The following is a 14,867-nucleotide window of genomic DNA, read 5'->3' as shown; positions in this document are numbered from 1 at the left end:
CACTATGATGAAGAATTTTTAACAACTTGAAGCTGGTCTTAAGCTAACTATTTCAGATTTTGAAATTTAAATAATTTTTGTTGGCTCATGTCATTGTTCAATTCGACAAGTTCCATTAATGCATACATTTTCTTATTACTCTTTTGTTGTGGAAGTCTGGACATTCTTTTAATTTTTTTTTGTGCAGTGGCATGTTTGACATGATTTAGATAGTTGATACTCTCTCTTATTATCCCAAATGTGAGATTTTGGGCTTAAACACTTTAATTCTTTGTTGTGTGATTATCCAGACATGTGTTATCCCTTCAGAACTTACATTAAGTCTGACTTGCATCACTTGTAATTTATGCATACACTGAGGCAATTTTGTTTGGTTGTTTGAGTCTTTCTAACTACCCTATGCAAATTTTATTCTTTGCTAGCCCCTTTGAGGCTTGCCCTTTTCTTTAAGTTACTAGCCACATTACAAGCCAAATATGTGACTTTAATTACATCACCTTACTTGGAGTTATGTAGGAAATATTTTGTCTTGTCCTGGTAAAGTTATAATTTTGGGGTTGCTCATGTGATAGCAGCCTTTTAAGTTTAGGGTGGTGGTTCTAAAAAATAAAATCAAAATAAAAAGAAAAAAAGAAGAAGGAAATGGTGTTTTTTTTTTTTGGGGTTGCTCATGTACAAATGATGTTGTTTTTTTTAAGCAACCATTGAGCATGATGAATGTTTTGTAGTAGCTCACAAACTTTGAGAATTGAGTATGATTTCATTTGAGAAATTGAGTTTAAGTTTGTTTTTAACTGTACCAAATCTAAAATTAATTGTTGCTTGGGGACAAGCAACATATGAAGTTTGGGTTTGTGATGACTCTTCATCATATGCATATTTTTCATTGTTTTTAGTCTTATTTATCTTTAATCATTATTTAATTTAAGGAGTTATTTGATATATTTTGTTGATTTTAGTTCTTGGATTTATGAAATATTTATGTTCTTATTTCCTTGATTAATTAGAGATTTTTCATAGTTTTGCGTTGTTTATTTGTTTTAGTATAGTGCTGAATTTTGGTGAGAAATCAACATGACCTATATGGAGTATTTTAACCATATCTGAAGTTGTAAATGTGAAATTGGAGTCAAACCAAGTGAAAATGAAATCTAAGATCCATAGTTACAACTTTCATGAAGACACCAGAGTCAAATTCAGACTCAAAAGGGGATAAAAATGCAGTATACGTCATACAGAGGAGGCTTTACGCCTGAAGCGTGAAACTTGCATCTGGGGCGCATTTATGCCTGTACAATATGTCGCTTTTACACTGCAATGTGCCTGAAACACACATGGGGGGCATGATGCGCATCAGAATACATTAAAACACATTTTTATCACGTTTTAGGCACTGTTATATGAATGAGTTTATTGAATTATTTTTTTCATCTCTTTGCTTAATATTTTTTATTGTTTGATCAACTTCAAAATGTTCTACGATTCGTATTTTGAAGTAGAAGTGGACTTTACGAATGTTTGATATGAGAAATTCATGATATTGTAGTTTAAGGATAGGTGCAAGTCATGAAACCAATTAAATTAGTTGCAAAGACAATAATTTAATAAGAGAATTCGTGTACTATAAGGCTTGATTCTAATCTTAAATCCACTAAGGAATTAGGGATTAATTTGGAAGTAAAGGTTTTGTCACTAAGACATTACAACAGAAATAATAAAGAGAATTCAATTATAATTCAATAAAGGAATTTAGTAACTAGGATCAAATTAGAAACCAAGGTTGGATTCGAAACGAAACTCATCATTGACATTTTTCTTACTATAAAAGTTCAATTCTATTACTCTTGTTCAATTCAAAGATTATTTCAGTCAATTCAGAAACTTTTTGTTCAATTTTAGTAACTAAATATAATTCAATAGTAAAACACAATCCTTGAGTTCGACACTCGACACTACCGTTTTATTATTACTTGCAATGATTCAATACACTTGCTAAAATGCTATTAGGTCTAGAAGCGGTAACGTAAAATAGGGATCTTATCATTCCTCAATAGGTTTTCTGGTCAAATTTTTGGCCTGAATCAGCTTTTTCAAGTGAAAAGATAGGGTGCATTGTGTAGCCATAGTTTTGCAATCACTCATCTGAAACTTCATGAAAAGCTCTTTTGTATATTTAGTTTGATGAATGTATATACCTTTTTGACTTTGTTGAATTTGTATTCAATAGAAGAACATAAGTTCTCCCATCATACTCATTTGAAATTCAACCTGCATCAATTTAGAAAGTTCTTGACAAAGAATGCCATTAGTAGATCAAAAAATAATGTCATCAACATAAATTTGAATTATAAGAATATCATCTTTTATTGATTTTCTAAAAAGTGTATTATCTACTTGTCTTCTTTCAAAATTATTTTTTAAACAAGAAGTTACTAAGTCAATCATACCATGTCTTAGGTACTTGTTTTAGACCATACAATAATTTCCTATGTTTAAAAACAAGATTTGGAAATTCATAACTTTCAAAACCTGGGGGTTGTTTAACATATGCTTCTTCAATTTTATAACCATTTAGAAAAACACTCTTAACATCCATTTGAAATACTGTATTATTTGCAGCAAAAGAAAGTAGGATACAAATAGCTTATAACATGGCCACTGGAGCAAATATCTCAGTGTAATCAATGCTCTCTTGTTTATGGTAGCCTTGTGCGACAAGTATTGCCTTGTTTCTGACCATTTCACCTATTTCATTTAGCTTGTTTTTGAAAACCCACTTGGTTTGAATAATGTTCTTCTATGGTCTAAACCTATTTCATTTAGCTTGTTTTTGAAAACCATCTTAAATTCATTTAACTCTTATTGCATTGCAAGAATCCATACATCAACTGTCAATGCTTCATCAATAGAGGTAGGCTCAATTGATGAGAATAAGCCAAACAAAATGATATCTTTTAGTGACGATATGGTCCTCAAAGGATCACTTGCACTTCTAATGATTAGTGTTTCATGATGAGATGACTTGTACTTTCATCCAGATCTTCCTTATAACTTATCTTGAGATTTTCTAATTTGATCATATTTATCTTCTAAAGATTTGTCATCTTCTTATGATTTGCTTGTATCCTCTGATTTTTAAGTTTTTCTGGTTTAACTGCATCTGCTTCATATGGTTTCGGTAAACCTGCATTATCATCATCTTGCTTTGACTTTTCAAGCTGAAGTTGTTTGTTATCAAATTTAACATGTATGGATTCATCCACAATATGAGTTTCCCTATTAAACACTTTATAAGCCTTAGATCTTTCAGAGTATCCAATGAAGGTACACTTTTGAGATCTAGAATCAAATTTACGAATATTATCTTTTCTGTTCAACATATAACAAGTACAAGCAAATTGTTTTTTTTCATATGGTGTTTTATTCAATATAGACCTAATTAAGACCCTATTTTGAATATAACATGCAATGTTAATTGCTTCAGCCCAAAAAGGTTTTGCAACATTCATATCTTTTAACATGGTTCTAGCCATTTCTTGGAGTGATCTATTCTTTCTTTCCACAACTCCATTTTTTTGGAGGGTTCTAAGAGAAGAGAAGTTGTGAGAGATTCCATTCTCATCACAAAAACTTTCAAAGAACTTGTTTTCAAATTCTCCTCCATGACCACTTCTAATTGTTACAATCTTAAGATCCTTTTCATTTATTATTTGTTTGCACAAAGTGATAAACATTTTGTGGGATTCGTCCTTACTTCTTAAGAATTTTACCATTGTCCACCTAGTGTAACCATTTACTATAACAAAACCATATTTATTTTCACTTAGAGAGGCTGTTTTCACTGGCCCAAAGAGATCTATATGTAAGAACTCAATACCATCAGTAATATTTGGAGCAATATAACCATCTTTCACCAAGTCCCAAAGTTCAGGATCTTATGAAATAAATAAACTTCTCAGCTTGTCCTTCCATTACTCAAAACGTTCTTCGTCAAACAGAGGTAGTTTGTCGATGTTTCCTCCAACAACTTCTTCACTGAATCCAAACATGTTGAACAATTGTATCTTTTTTCTGAAACGCTGTAAAGTACTAAACCATAAAATCACCATTTATCAAAACATATTTATGCATAACAAGTCAAATAAGTTCGTGCTAATACATACACACCTTAGATTCTTACTATGGAGATCTATATTTCGGTGCAAATGATTCTGGAATGTCACCTTCGATTTGCTAAGTGCGACGGATCACATTTTAGCATGATCCATAAATGTGAAGTCTTACTCAAACATCAACATCTCCATTTTCCGTTTCGGGATTATCGACTCCAACCAATTTTAGATGCACCATTGTTACTCCAATCAATTATGAACATCACCGTGATTTCAACCAATTATGAACACCACTTACTATGTATGAACGAATATATATATATATATATATATATATATATATATATACACACTTCCACATTTATGATCAACAATGCATCACACCATAATTACCAAGTTATAGCTAATCATGCATATATATCTTCACTTGTAAATACATAATGAAGTTAACTAACTGATTTTCATAGAGATTTCGCACCACAACACCAATTATACATAAATCAAGTATTTCACATAGTCATGTATAGCAACACACCAAAATAATACATTCAGCTAAAACATCTACAAAATTTAAATACTCCTAAGAAAACATGGTACGCCGAGTTTAGAAAGTTCCCTTACCTTGCAAAAGTCTAGAATCACAAGCGCTAATCCCTCTTAAATCTCTCGTACCTTAAATAGAGAATCCTTTTAAGTTAAAACTAACACTCAATACTTTAAACTATAAAACTATTATGACTATTTACCCTCAAATACATTCTAGGGTTTTTCCCACTTTATTCACTAAAAGGTTTATTTCAAAATTCATTTAAGACTTTAACAATCACAAAAGGTTTTGAAAACCTAAATTCTTTTTGAGATAAATTAAACACATTTGTTTTCTTTAAAGAGTACAATATGTCTTAATTATTTTCCAAACTTTTTCCATAAAAGATTAAGATTTTCTCTGTCTCTTTTCTTCTTAATTGTTTTTTTCATGAAGTGAAAACCTCAACACTTTAAACTTCAATCATTACCACTCATGAAACAAGCCCAGATTCATTACCGCTAAAATCAAAAGCTCTGATAGATTGAGAAAAATATTGAATTGTACTTAGCTTTATTCTTACTTCTAAAGGTCCAAGAACAAAGTCAGATTCATTACCGCTCAAATCAAATCAAGTGTATGAAGGAAAACTAAAGCGAATTAATTTGTAAACACAATCTGACCAAATACGCACAAAATCGTTATAGAAATTTTTTTCAAGATCATATTCGAAAATAAAAGAATTGGCTAAGGGTCACCTTATCAAAACATACCTTTTAGAATTATATTTGGAAGAAATATTTGTTGACCAAGATGGATCAAGATACGATTCAAAATCCACAAGGGAGTAAACTGAAGCCCTATTTTCATCTATAAATAGTCTATCAAGGATGAAGAAGAAAGACACAACCAAAAACAACTAGAACGAATAACAAACTCAAAAATCTTAAAAACCCAAGTTATTGAGAAAAAAGCTCCATGAAAGTTTTGAAGTTTTCAAAGTGTAAGATTTTAAGTTCCATGAAAGCACTCACTCAACTTTATATTATTTAGTGCTTAGTGTTTCATTGTAAGTGTGGAAAATTATTGTATCAAATCAGCTTTGTTAGAAGCAAACCAATCAAGTTCGAAATTCTTGCAACCTAACCCAATAGTGGCTTTAGTGTTAGAAGATTCATGTTTTAGAAAAATAAAAACAAAATAAGATTTGATTCATATTTATGATTGAAGAAAATCTTTGACCAAGTTGAAAAGAAGACATGGTCAAATGTTTTTGAAGAAAATCTAAAATAAGATTTTATTCTGATTTATGATCGAAGAAAATCTTTGACCAAGTTGAAAAAAAGATATGGTCAAGATTTAATCAAGATTTATCACAAGAAGATATGAATTATTTGCAAGAATATTTTATCAAGATTTATCTACAGAAAATTTGAACAGTTTCAATATGAAGAATTTACTAACTAAATCTGAACAAAAAACAAACATAATCAATCTAAAGAATTTACTAACTCAATCTGAACAAAATACAAACATAATCAATCTAGAAGAACTGCTCAGATTAGGTTCATAAATAATGAATTTCCTAAAGAACATATTATCAAAAAGCTTGTTGTTCAAAAATATTTTGAATAAGATTATTGTTTACCAAGCTAGGAATGAAGATACAATAAAGAATTAAATAAATGACTAAATTAAAGCTATAGTTTTATCTATAAATAGATACTCAAGGTTGAAGAAGAAGAAGATTATCGAAAAATCAGAAAAGAGTAGAAGAATTCAAGCTCAAATTCAAAATTCTTCTTAGAGTTTAAAGAGAGAAACACTTATTCGAATGATTAATATTTTCTATGTGTTTTTCTTAGAGTGCGATAGTCATTGTTATAATCAACTTGTTAGAAGCAACTACTCAAGTTCCAAACCTTTGTATTATAACCCAATAGTGGTGTTAGTGTGCCTTCAACAATCTGGAATTGTCAGATTATGTGGAGAAGTCTTGGCTGATAGAGTCAAGGTATGTGTGCGTTCCTCAAAAGTCTTGGGTTGTTAAACTGTTTGAGAAGACTGGCTTGGAGGGTCAAGTGCTTTGTAATTCAAGTTTTTGAATTACTGGATTAAGTCCTTATGAGTGAAGGGACTAGATGTAGCCAAGTTAGTGTTGAATTAGGATAAATTACTTATGTCACTTTATTCCTACACTCCTTAGTTTTGTTATTTATTTTACTCCAAGTAAATCATCAGGTTAGAACAAGTTTAATCAAATATTGGAAAAGTTATCAAACACAATTCAACCCATTTTTCTCTTATTTGCACCTTTAGGGTCTAGGTGTTTTGTATCTTAACCAATCCTGGGTTGTCAAATTGTGTGGAAAAGACTTGGCTTGTTGATTCATGGTTTTTGTGTTCTTTAAAATGTTTGGGGTTGTCAGACTGTTTTGAAAAGACTAACTTGTAGTGTCAGGTGCTATGTCAGAGGCAAAATTGGTTTCACAGGCAACGTCTCCTTGTTGCATCTTCGGAGCATGTTGCGTCAAAGGAAACATTTTTGAGCAAGTTGCAGTCTTCAAAGCGTGCGAAACATGAGCTTTAAAGGCAACTCGAATAGAAGCTTTAGAGTTATTGTAGTAGGCACTTCAAAGGCACACTTCAAACTTCCTAGGCATGCTAAACAGAGGCATGCTTTAGTCTTTAGAGGCAGACGCACAAAAGCTTCAAAGGCACACTAAGCTAACACCAAATCTTTAAAGGTAGATCCACACAGAAACAACTCATGTAATAACAAGACTCTAAATGTTGTGTTGACTTCCTTTTACTTCACTTAACTTTGATGTCTTTGTTTTCTTTAACATCTTCACTTCCTCTGATATCTTCTTTTGATATCGTTTCCTCCATTTCCTGGTTCAATTTACTGCACACTCAATGAAATCATTAGTGTGATTAATTATCCTCACAGAGTACCTTTGTTATCATCAAAACATGATAAAGGAATTGTTCCTAGAACCAACCTAGTTCCGAAGTCCTTTTTATGATGACAAAACAGTAATTTTTGTGAACAATTTATTTAACAATAGAAACAAAGTAAAGCAATAGCAATCAACAATGTTCTCCCTAACTTTAAGCATGCATTTAAATGTAAGAGTTACAAGAAACATTTTGACAGTTTTTCAAAGTATATACTCCCCCTTTTAAGATTGTTCTCACAAAACCTCATCTCCCCATTTTGTCATCAAACAAAAAGATGGATCAATGTCAAAAAGAGCATTCCACATAAATCATACACAAATAGCAAGATTGAATTGCAAATGACTAGAAAGTCAATACAGATTCAATGTATCAAAGAAAAACATAGATAAGTTTAACTACTAATTTTATTCTAACAGAGGCAATGCATACATAAACCAAAACATCATTCAAAATTAAAAATCATGTTTAGATTTTTCTTAATGAAATCAATTTTTTTCTTCGACAAGGGATTTTGTAAAGAAATCTGCTCACTGATGAACAATGTCGCCAACTTGAATGCTTAAAATACCCTTTTGGACAAAAAACTGATGTTTGTTTTCTATATGCTTTACCCTAGAATGCATAATGGAAATTTTAGTTAAACAAAGCTGGTGTATTATCAGAGAAAATATAAATGTTACTCTCATAAAGATTGTAAACTTCCAATTGATGCTTTATCCATAACAATTGAGTGTTTCATTGCTAGAATGCATCCATCATCTGCTAGAACATTATCAATAGAGGTAGGCTCAAACACTGAGTGCAGATCAAACAAAGAAGTGTCCTTGAGGGTTGATCTGGTCTTCAGAAGATCATTGATGTTCCCAATAATTAGAGAGTCTGGATGACTTGTACTTCCCTCCAATTTTAGCTTCTTAAGGATCTTGATTTGTTCTCACATTGATAATATTATCCTCTGTTGTCATGTTAAGTTCCTATGATCTTCCTGATTCCCCTAGTTTTACCTGATTGCTTTGGTTTTCCTTAGCTTTTCATTTTTAAGGTCAAGTTGCTTCTTATCATAATTAACATAAAACCAAGTAGTTAAATAAAGAACATAAAATATAACTTATACATGAACAGTTTCTAAAAACCCTTTAGATTCTTCTTTTCTGGTTTTCAGATTATAAACTACACATCCTCTAATCAAAGATTCTGGATGAAGGGATTTGTATTTCCATTCAGGTTTGCATTCTTGATGAACTTGATTGGAGTGCTCTGGGATATCTCTTGATTCTGATTGTTCATATGACATTTCATATTCTATTGATGTATTTGGTTCCTCTGCCTGTTCTGGTTCATCTCATACTCCTCATACCTCTAACATTTTTGGTTAATCAGATAGTTCTAGTGCCTTCGATGTATATCGTGCTGGCCAGTTCTACAACCACCAGAGTTAGGTCTTGGGACATAAGCTTTTATGCCAACATGAGTTTTGAGTATCCATTGTCCAGGTACCATAATTGGTGTTTCAATGTTGCTGCTAAGGACATCTTCAAGATAAAGAATTTTGTCCTTTGGTACCCAAATTTGGTTGGGTCCTAGTTTGTTAGTTGAGAAAGGTTTCTTGTCTTTTCATGTTTTCAGCATATGACAAGTTATTATGTTGTGATCTTACTTGGAGAAGACAATACGCATATCAGTAGAGGCAATAAACTTGGGTTTAACCATTGTTTATTTAAAACCAATACCTCAATTATTATTTTTGCTAACACCATAGATCATAGATGCAAGCTTGCTTCTACCTATGTTGTTTGCAAGGAAATCTTGAAAAGCTAATCTTATTTGACTGACTTACAAATGGTTTCATCTAAAGGTTTTGAAATAATTTTATTATTTAGAGTCAAATTTTATCTCTTAAGTTCTTCAAAATCAATTTTGAGAGAATCATAATTTTTAGCCAAATGTAAATTAACTTTTCTTAGAGCTTTAATTTTTAAATAAATAGTATGATTTTTATTTAAAAAATCATTTATAATAGTAATCAGCTCAGTACGAGATAAATGAGAGAGTACCTCAATTTCCTTATCCACATACTCCTTTCCAAAGTTAGAGTCAGCATGTGCCGTTAGAGAAATATCAACTTGCTCTTCATCATCAGAGGTTTCATCAAAGTCATCACATGTTGCCATCAAAACTTTCTTCTTAGAGTTGGAATCTTTCCTTTGTTTCTTCCTTTTCTCCAAATTCGAACATTTTGATGTGAAATGACCAGGTTCATTGCACCTATAACAAATGATACTTTTCTTGTCAAATTTATCATCATTTCCCTTACTGGACTCCTTGGAATCTCTTCGAGGGAAATAATTCTTCTTCTTGTGCTACATCCTTTGAATCATTCTAGAGATGTATTCAAGCTCCTTATCCTCTAAGTCTTCATTTCGATCCAATGAATCATTATCCTTGTATTTGAGAGCATGAGGCTTCTTCTTCTTCCTAGGCTCATCCTTTGCATGCTCAATCTCGTGAGACCTGAGAGAGTTAATTAACTTATCCAAACAAAGACTATTCAACTCTTTTGCTTCTTGAATAGTTATGATCTTGGGTCTCCTTTTGCAAAGTTGACTCCTTAGGATCTTCTTGAAATGATATGCAGTTGTGTAGCTCTTTTGAATCAGTTTTAACCCTGAAACCATAAACTAAAACCTGGAAAACATAGTCTCAAATGTCTTCATCTTTCTATGTCTATAAAAGCTCATACTTTTTTACCACGAGATTAGCTTTTGGCTCTTGGATCTGCTTGCTTCCTTTATAGGCCAGAATCAGAGTATCATAGACACTCTTAGTTGTCTCTTTATTGATGCACTTGTCAAAATCCTTGAATGTGATCACATTCATCATAAAAGTTTTGGCTTTATGATGCATCTTGTAATTCTTCTTCTAATCAACATTCATCTTCTTCCTAGAAACTTCAGTAACATCCTCATTGGTAGGAGTAGTGTACCCATCTTCCACCAAATCTTAAAGCTCAGGATCTTGTGAGACATAAAATCTTTGGAGTCTGTCCTTCTGGTACTCAAAGCGTTCTCCATCAAATAGAGGGTGTCTGTTGATGTTTCCTTTTAAGGCTTCATCACTAAAACCAGACATGATGAAAGGTGGATCTTTTCTAAAGCACTGTAAAGTGCTCAGCTTTAGACCGAGCTCTGATTCTATTGAATGTGCAAAAACACGAGAAAAGGGTAGGGGTTGAATTATGTTTTGCCTTATTAAAAACTTATTTTCAAAATTTTGATTCAGGATACTTAGAACAGATAAATAGATAAGAGGAAACAATAAAACATAATAATAAAGTAGAGAAAGAAACACTATGATTTATACTGGTTAACTACCAACGTGGCAACTAAGTCCAGTCTCCTCACACATAAGGATTTATCATCTAATTCAAACCTAGATTACAACACTTGATCCTACAAGTTAGTCTTCTAAACTTCCAGCTTGAAACCTACATACCGTTTAGGCACCAAAACACCTTGAACCTACAAGTCAAAGTCAAATCTTCTAAACTTCTCACGTAAAAACCTATAAGTCCTTGATGCGGAATAACCAGTATTGGGCTGAGTTACAAAAGGGTTAAACTAGGTTATGTTTTGCTTCTTATAAAAGGATTGATTACAATAAACTTCACAATAAAATAGAAAACTAAACACTAAGTAATATAAAGTTGAACGATTGCCTTTGCTTACACTAATACCTTGAATTCTGAATACTTAGAGAATTTTGAGTTTGTAAGGTTTTTTGAGTTATTGTATTTTATATTCTTCTTTAGAATTGATCCCTTTCTATATCATAAGTTATGGTTTCAATATTATCCGAAACAAATTCTGAGAGTATCTTCCTTGCGTGAGGTCAACATCTTCAAAAAAAATAAACCTGGATATATATGGTTAGAGAATACGATCGTTGAAGCTTGATTACTTCCAAAATGAATCTTCAACCAAACTTCTAGAATGATTATGTGTGGGAATGTCTAGATAGCGCTTGAAAATAATTCTCCTTGAGTGTTTTAAGTGTATTTTCCTTGTTCAAGGTTAAGAGAGGTCTTCACAAAAAAATAAACCTTTATATATATGGTTTGGGAATACCAAATCTTCTAGAATGATTATGTGCAAGAATGTCTAAATAGCCCTTGAAAATAATTCACCTTGAATCTTCTAAGCGTATCATCCTAGTGCGAGGTCAAAGTAGATTTTGGTAAAAGTGCAGTCTTTCCATCATCATTGACTTTCTTCTTCAGAATATAACTTGATCATCATAGTTAGACGAGATGTTGCTTGGTTCAGCTAGTAAGAGGCAGAGGCAGAACTACATGACTTAGAATTAGTGGCATGGGCAACGTCAGCTTGTTGCATCTTTAGATCATATTGCATATTGGAGGTAGCATTGGAGCAAGTTTCAATCTTTATAGCGAGCAGAACTTATGCTTTAGATGAAACTCGAATATAAGCTTTAGAGTTACTGTAGCAGGAGCTTCAAAGGCATGCTTCAAACTTCAGAGGTATGATAAATAGAGGCATACTTCAGTCTTTAGAGGCAAACACATTATGCTTCAGAGGCACACAATGCAAACGCTTCAGAGGAAAATATTTAAAGGCAGATGCACACACACAACAATGTGTGTAATAACAAGAGTCTGAATGTTGCGTTGACTTCCTTTGACTTCACTTGACTCTGATGTCTTTGTTTCCTCTTATGTCTTCATTTCCTCTAAAATCTCCACTGTCTCTAATATCTTCCTCTGATATCATTTCTTCTGTTTCTTGGTTCTATTTACTGCACAATCAATGAAATCACGAGTGCAATAAATTGGTCGCACAAAGTACCTTTGTTATTATCAAAGCATGATGAAGGAATTGTTCCTAGAACTAACCTAGTTGTAATAATTTCCACAATTCCTAAGCAATCTTATTAAGAATAGGTATGATATAGATTCTATTATGAATGTAACATGCATTGTTCACGATTTATGCCCAAAAGTGATTGACAACATTCATTTCGTGAATTGTGGTACATGTCATTTCCTAAAGAGATCTATTTTTTCTTTCTACAACACTATTTTGTTAAGGTGTTCTACGAGATGAGAAGTTATATAAAATTTCATTCTCTTCACAAAAGTTTTCAAAAAAACATATTTCCAAATTCACCATCATGATCACTACGAATTATTGCAATACAAAAACATTTTTCATTTTGCACTTGTTTGCATAAGGCAGTGAAAACTTAATATGACTAATCGTTGTGTTTAAGAAACTTTACTCGTGTCTATCTGAAATAATCATAACCAATAACGAGTTCATACTTTTTACCACTAACAGAGGCAATCTTTACAAGGCCAAATAAATCAAGATGTAAAAGTTGACGTGGTCTAGAAGTGGAAACAACATTTTTAGAGGAAAAATATAATTTTATTTGTTTCCCTTTCTAACACGCCTCACAAAGAACATCTGATTTGTATATATAATTTGGAAAATCTTTGACTAAATCATGTATTTTCCATTTTGAGATTAACCTCAAATTGGCATGTCCTAGTTGTAACACCCCATTTTTCTAAGCGAGGGTGTATTTTTTTTTCAAAAGAAATTAAAGTAAAATAGAGAAATAAATGAGGTAACACCTTCGGATAAGTAATTAAGTCATTATAATTTTCAAGCAGCAGAAAAGTTCTCAATTCATGAATTCAAAATATTTACATAACAAAAGTAGTACAGTCTTCCAGTTTAAAAATAAACGCAACCCAAAAGAAAGACATTCGTTCCCTCTGTGTCAACCTAGTCTGATCATTTTACAAAACAACTAAACACCCTGAGTGATCTCCACGCGCCCCGTGAGATCCTCCTAAAGTAGCTGCAGTCAAGCGTTCCCATCTCCATTCCCGTCCGTAGGGTACGAACCGGTAGGATCATCCTGACTCTCATTTGAGGGCAAAGCCCAGATTTCCACAATAATTGTAAAGGGTCACCAACCGAAAATAACAGATAACACATAACATTTAAGTTTTAAATGCACAAAATAACCTTTCAACTAAGCATGCACCTTAAAAGGATTTTCCATATGCTAAAAGTTCATATAATGCTTGCCAATTAACAATGAACTCAAAATAAAGTTCTCAAATCATCAAGCAATACATAACTGACCAAAGCATTGATAAATCAATTGAACAATCGATTATCTAACTCAAAATAAGGACTTTTGCTGAGCCAACCGATTTGGTCAGTTCTGCTGAGTTTCTGCATGACCAAATCGATTTCAAAGTCGATTTTGTCAGTTTTGCTGAGTCCCTGTGTTGCCAAATCGATTTCCAAATCGATTTGGGCAGTTTTGTTGAGTTCCTGCCTCTCTGCCAATCGATTTCCAAATCGATTTTTGCTGAATTCCTGCCCAGCCAAATCGATTTTCTTAATTGGTTTTGAAAAACATATTATAAAATCGATTGGCAAATCGATTAGGTCAAAATGGTGAACTTCCTGCAACTCATCCAATCAATTGGGAAATCGATTTCCCTCATCATTTTTCCAAAAATTCATGAATTAACTCAAGTCATTCCAACTCAAGTCCACAACTTAACACTTAGCAATTCCTACGCGATTACCACGGCAAATGGGATTTCGAAAACCATCATACTTACACACAATAATCAACACATAACACTTAGCATTTTCAACACAATTAATACAACATCATGGATTTCGAAATGGTATTGCAATCAAACATGTTATCACCAAATTCCAAAACATAACACTTAGCATTTATAACACATTACTACACAACAAAAATGAACCAACAGTTCACAAATCAACAGGGTGTAGTCTCTTGCGGACAAACACAATTCCCTCAGGAACGTAAGTCGTAAACGTACTACCTATCACGGGTCCGTACCGTTTACCGAGGTGCCACCTATCCCGGGTCAGCACAACTTACCAAAACATACACGAGTAAACGAGACATTAAGAGATTCCCCATTCTTAATTCTCATCTAACTTAAACCAGGGCGTAGTCTCTCACGGACAAACCCCTGCGCAGTCTCTCACGGACAAACGCAATTCCCGCAGGAACGTAAGTCGTAAACGTACTACCTATCACGGGTCCGTACCGTTTACCGAGGTGCCACCTATCCCGGGTCAGCACAACTTACCAAAACATACACGAGTAAACAAGACATTAAGAGATTCCCCATTCTTAATTCTCATCTAACTTAAACCAGGGCGTAGTCTCTCACAGACAAACCC

The sequence above is a fragment of the Cicer arietinum genome, chromosome 5 (assembly GCF_000331145.2).
Source record: "Cicer arietinum cultivar CDC Frontier isolate Library 1 chromosome 5, Cicar.CDCFrontier_v2.0, whole genome shotgun sequence".
Lineage (NCBI taxonomy): Eukaryota > Viridiplantae > Streptophyta > Magnoliopsida > Fabales > Fabaceae > Cicer > Cicer arietinum.
This window is presented reverse-complemented; position numbering follows the sequence as displayed.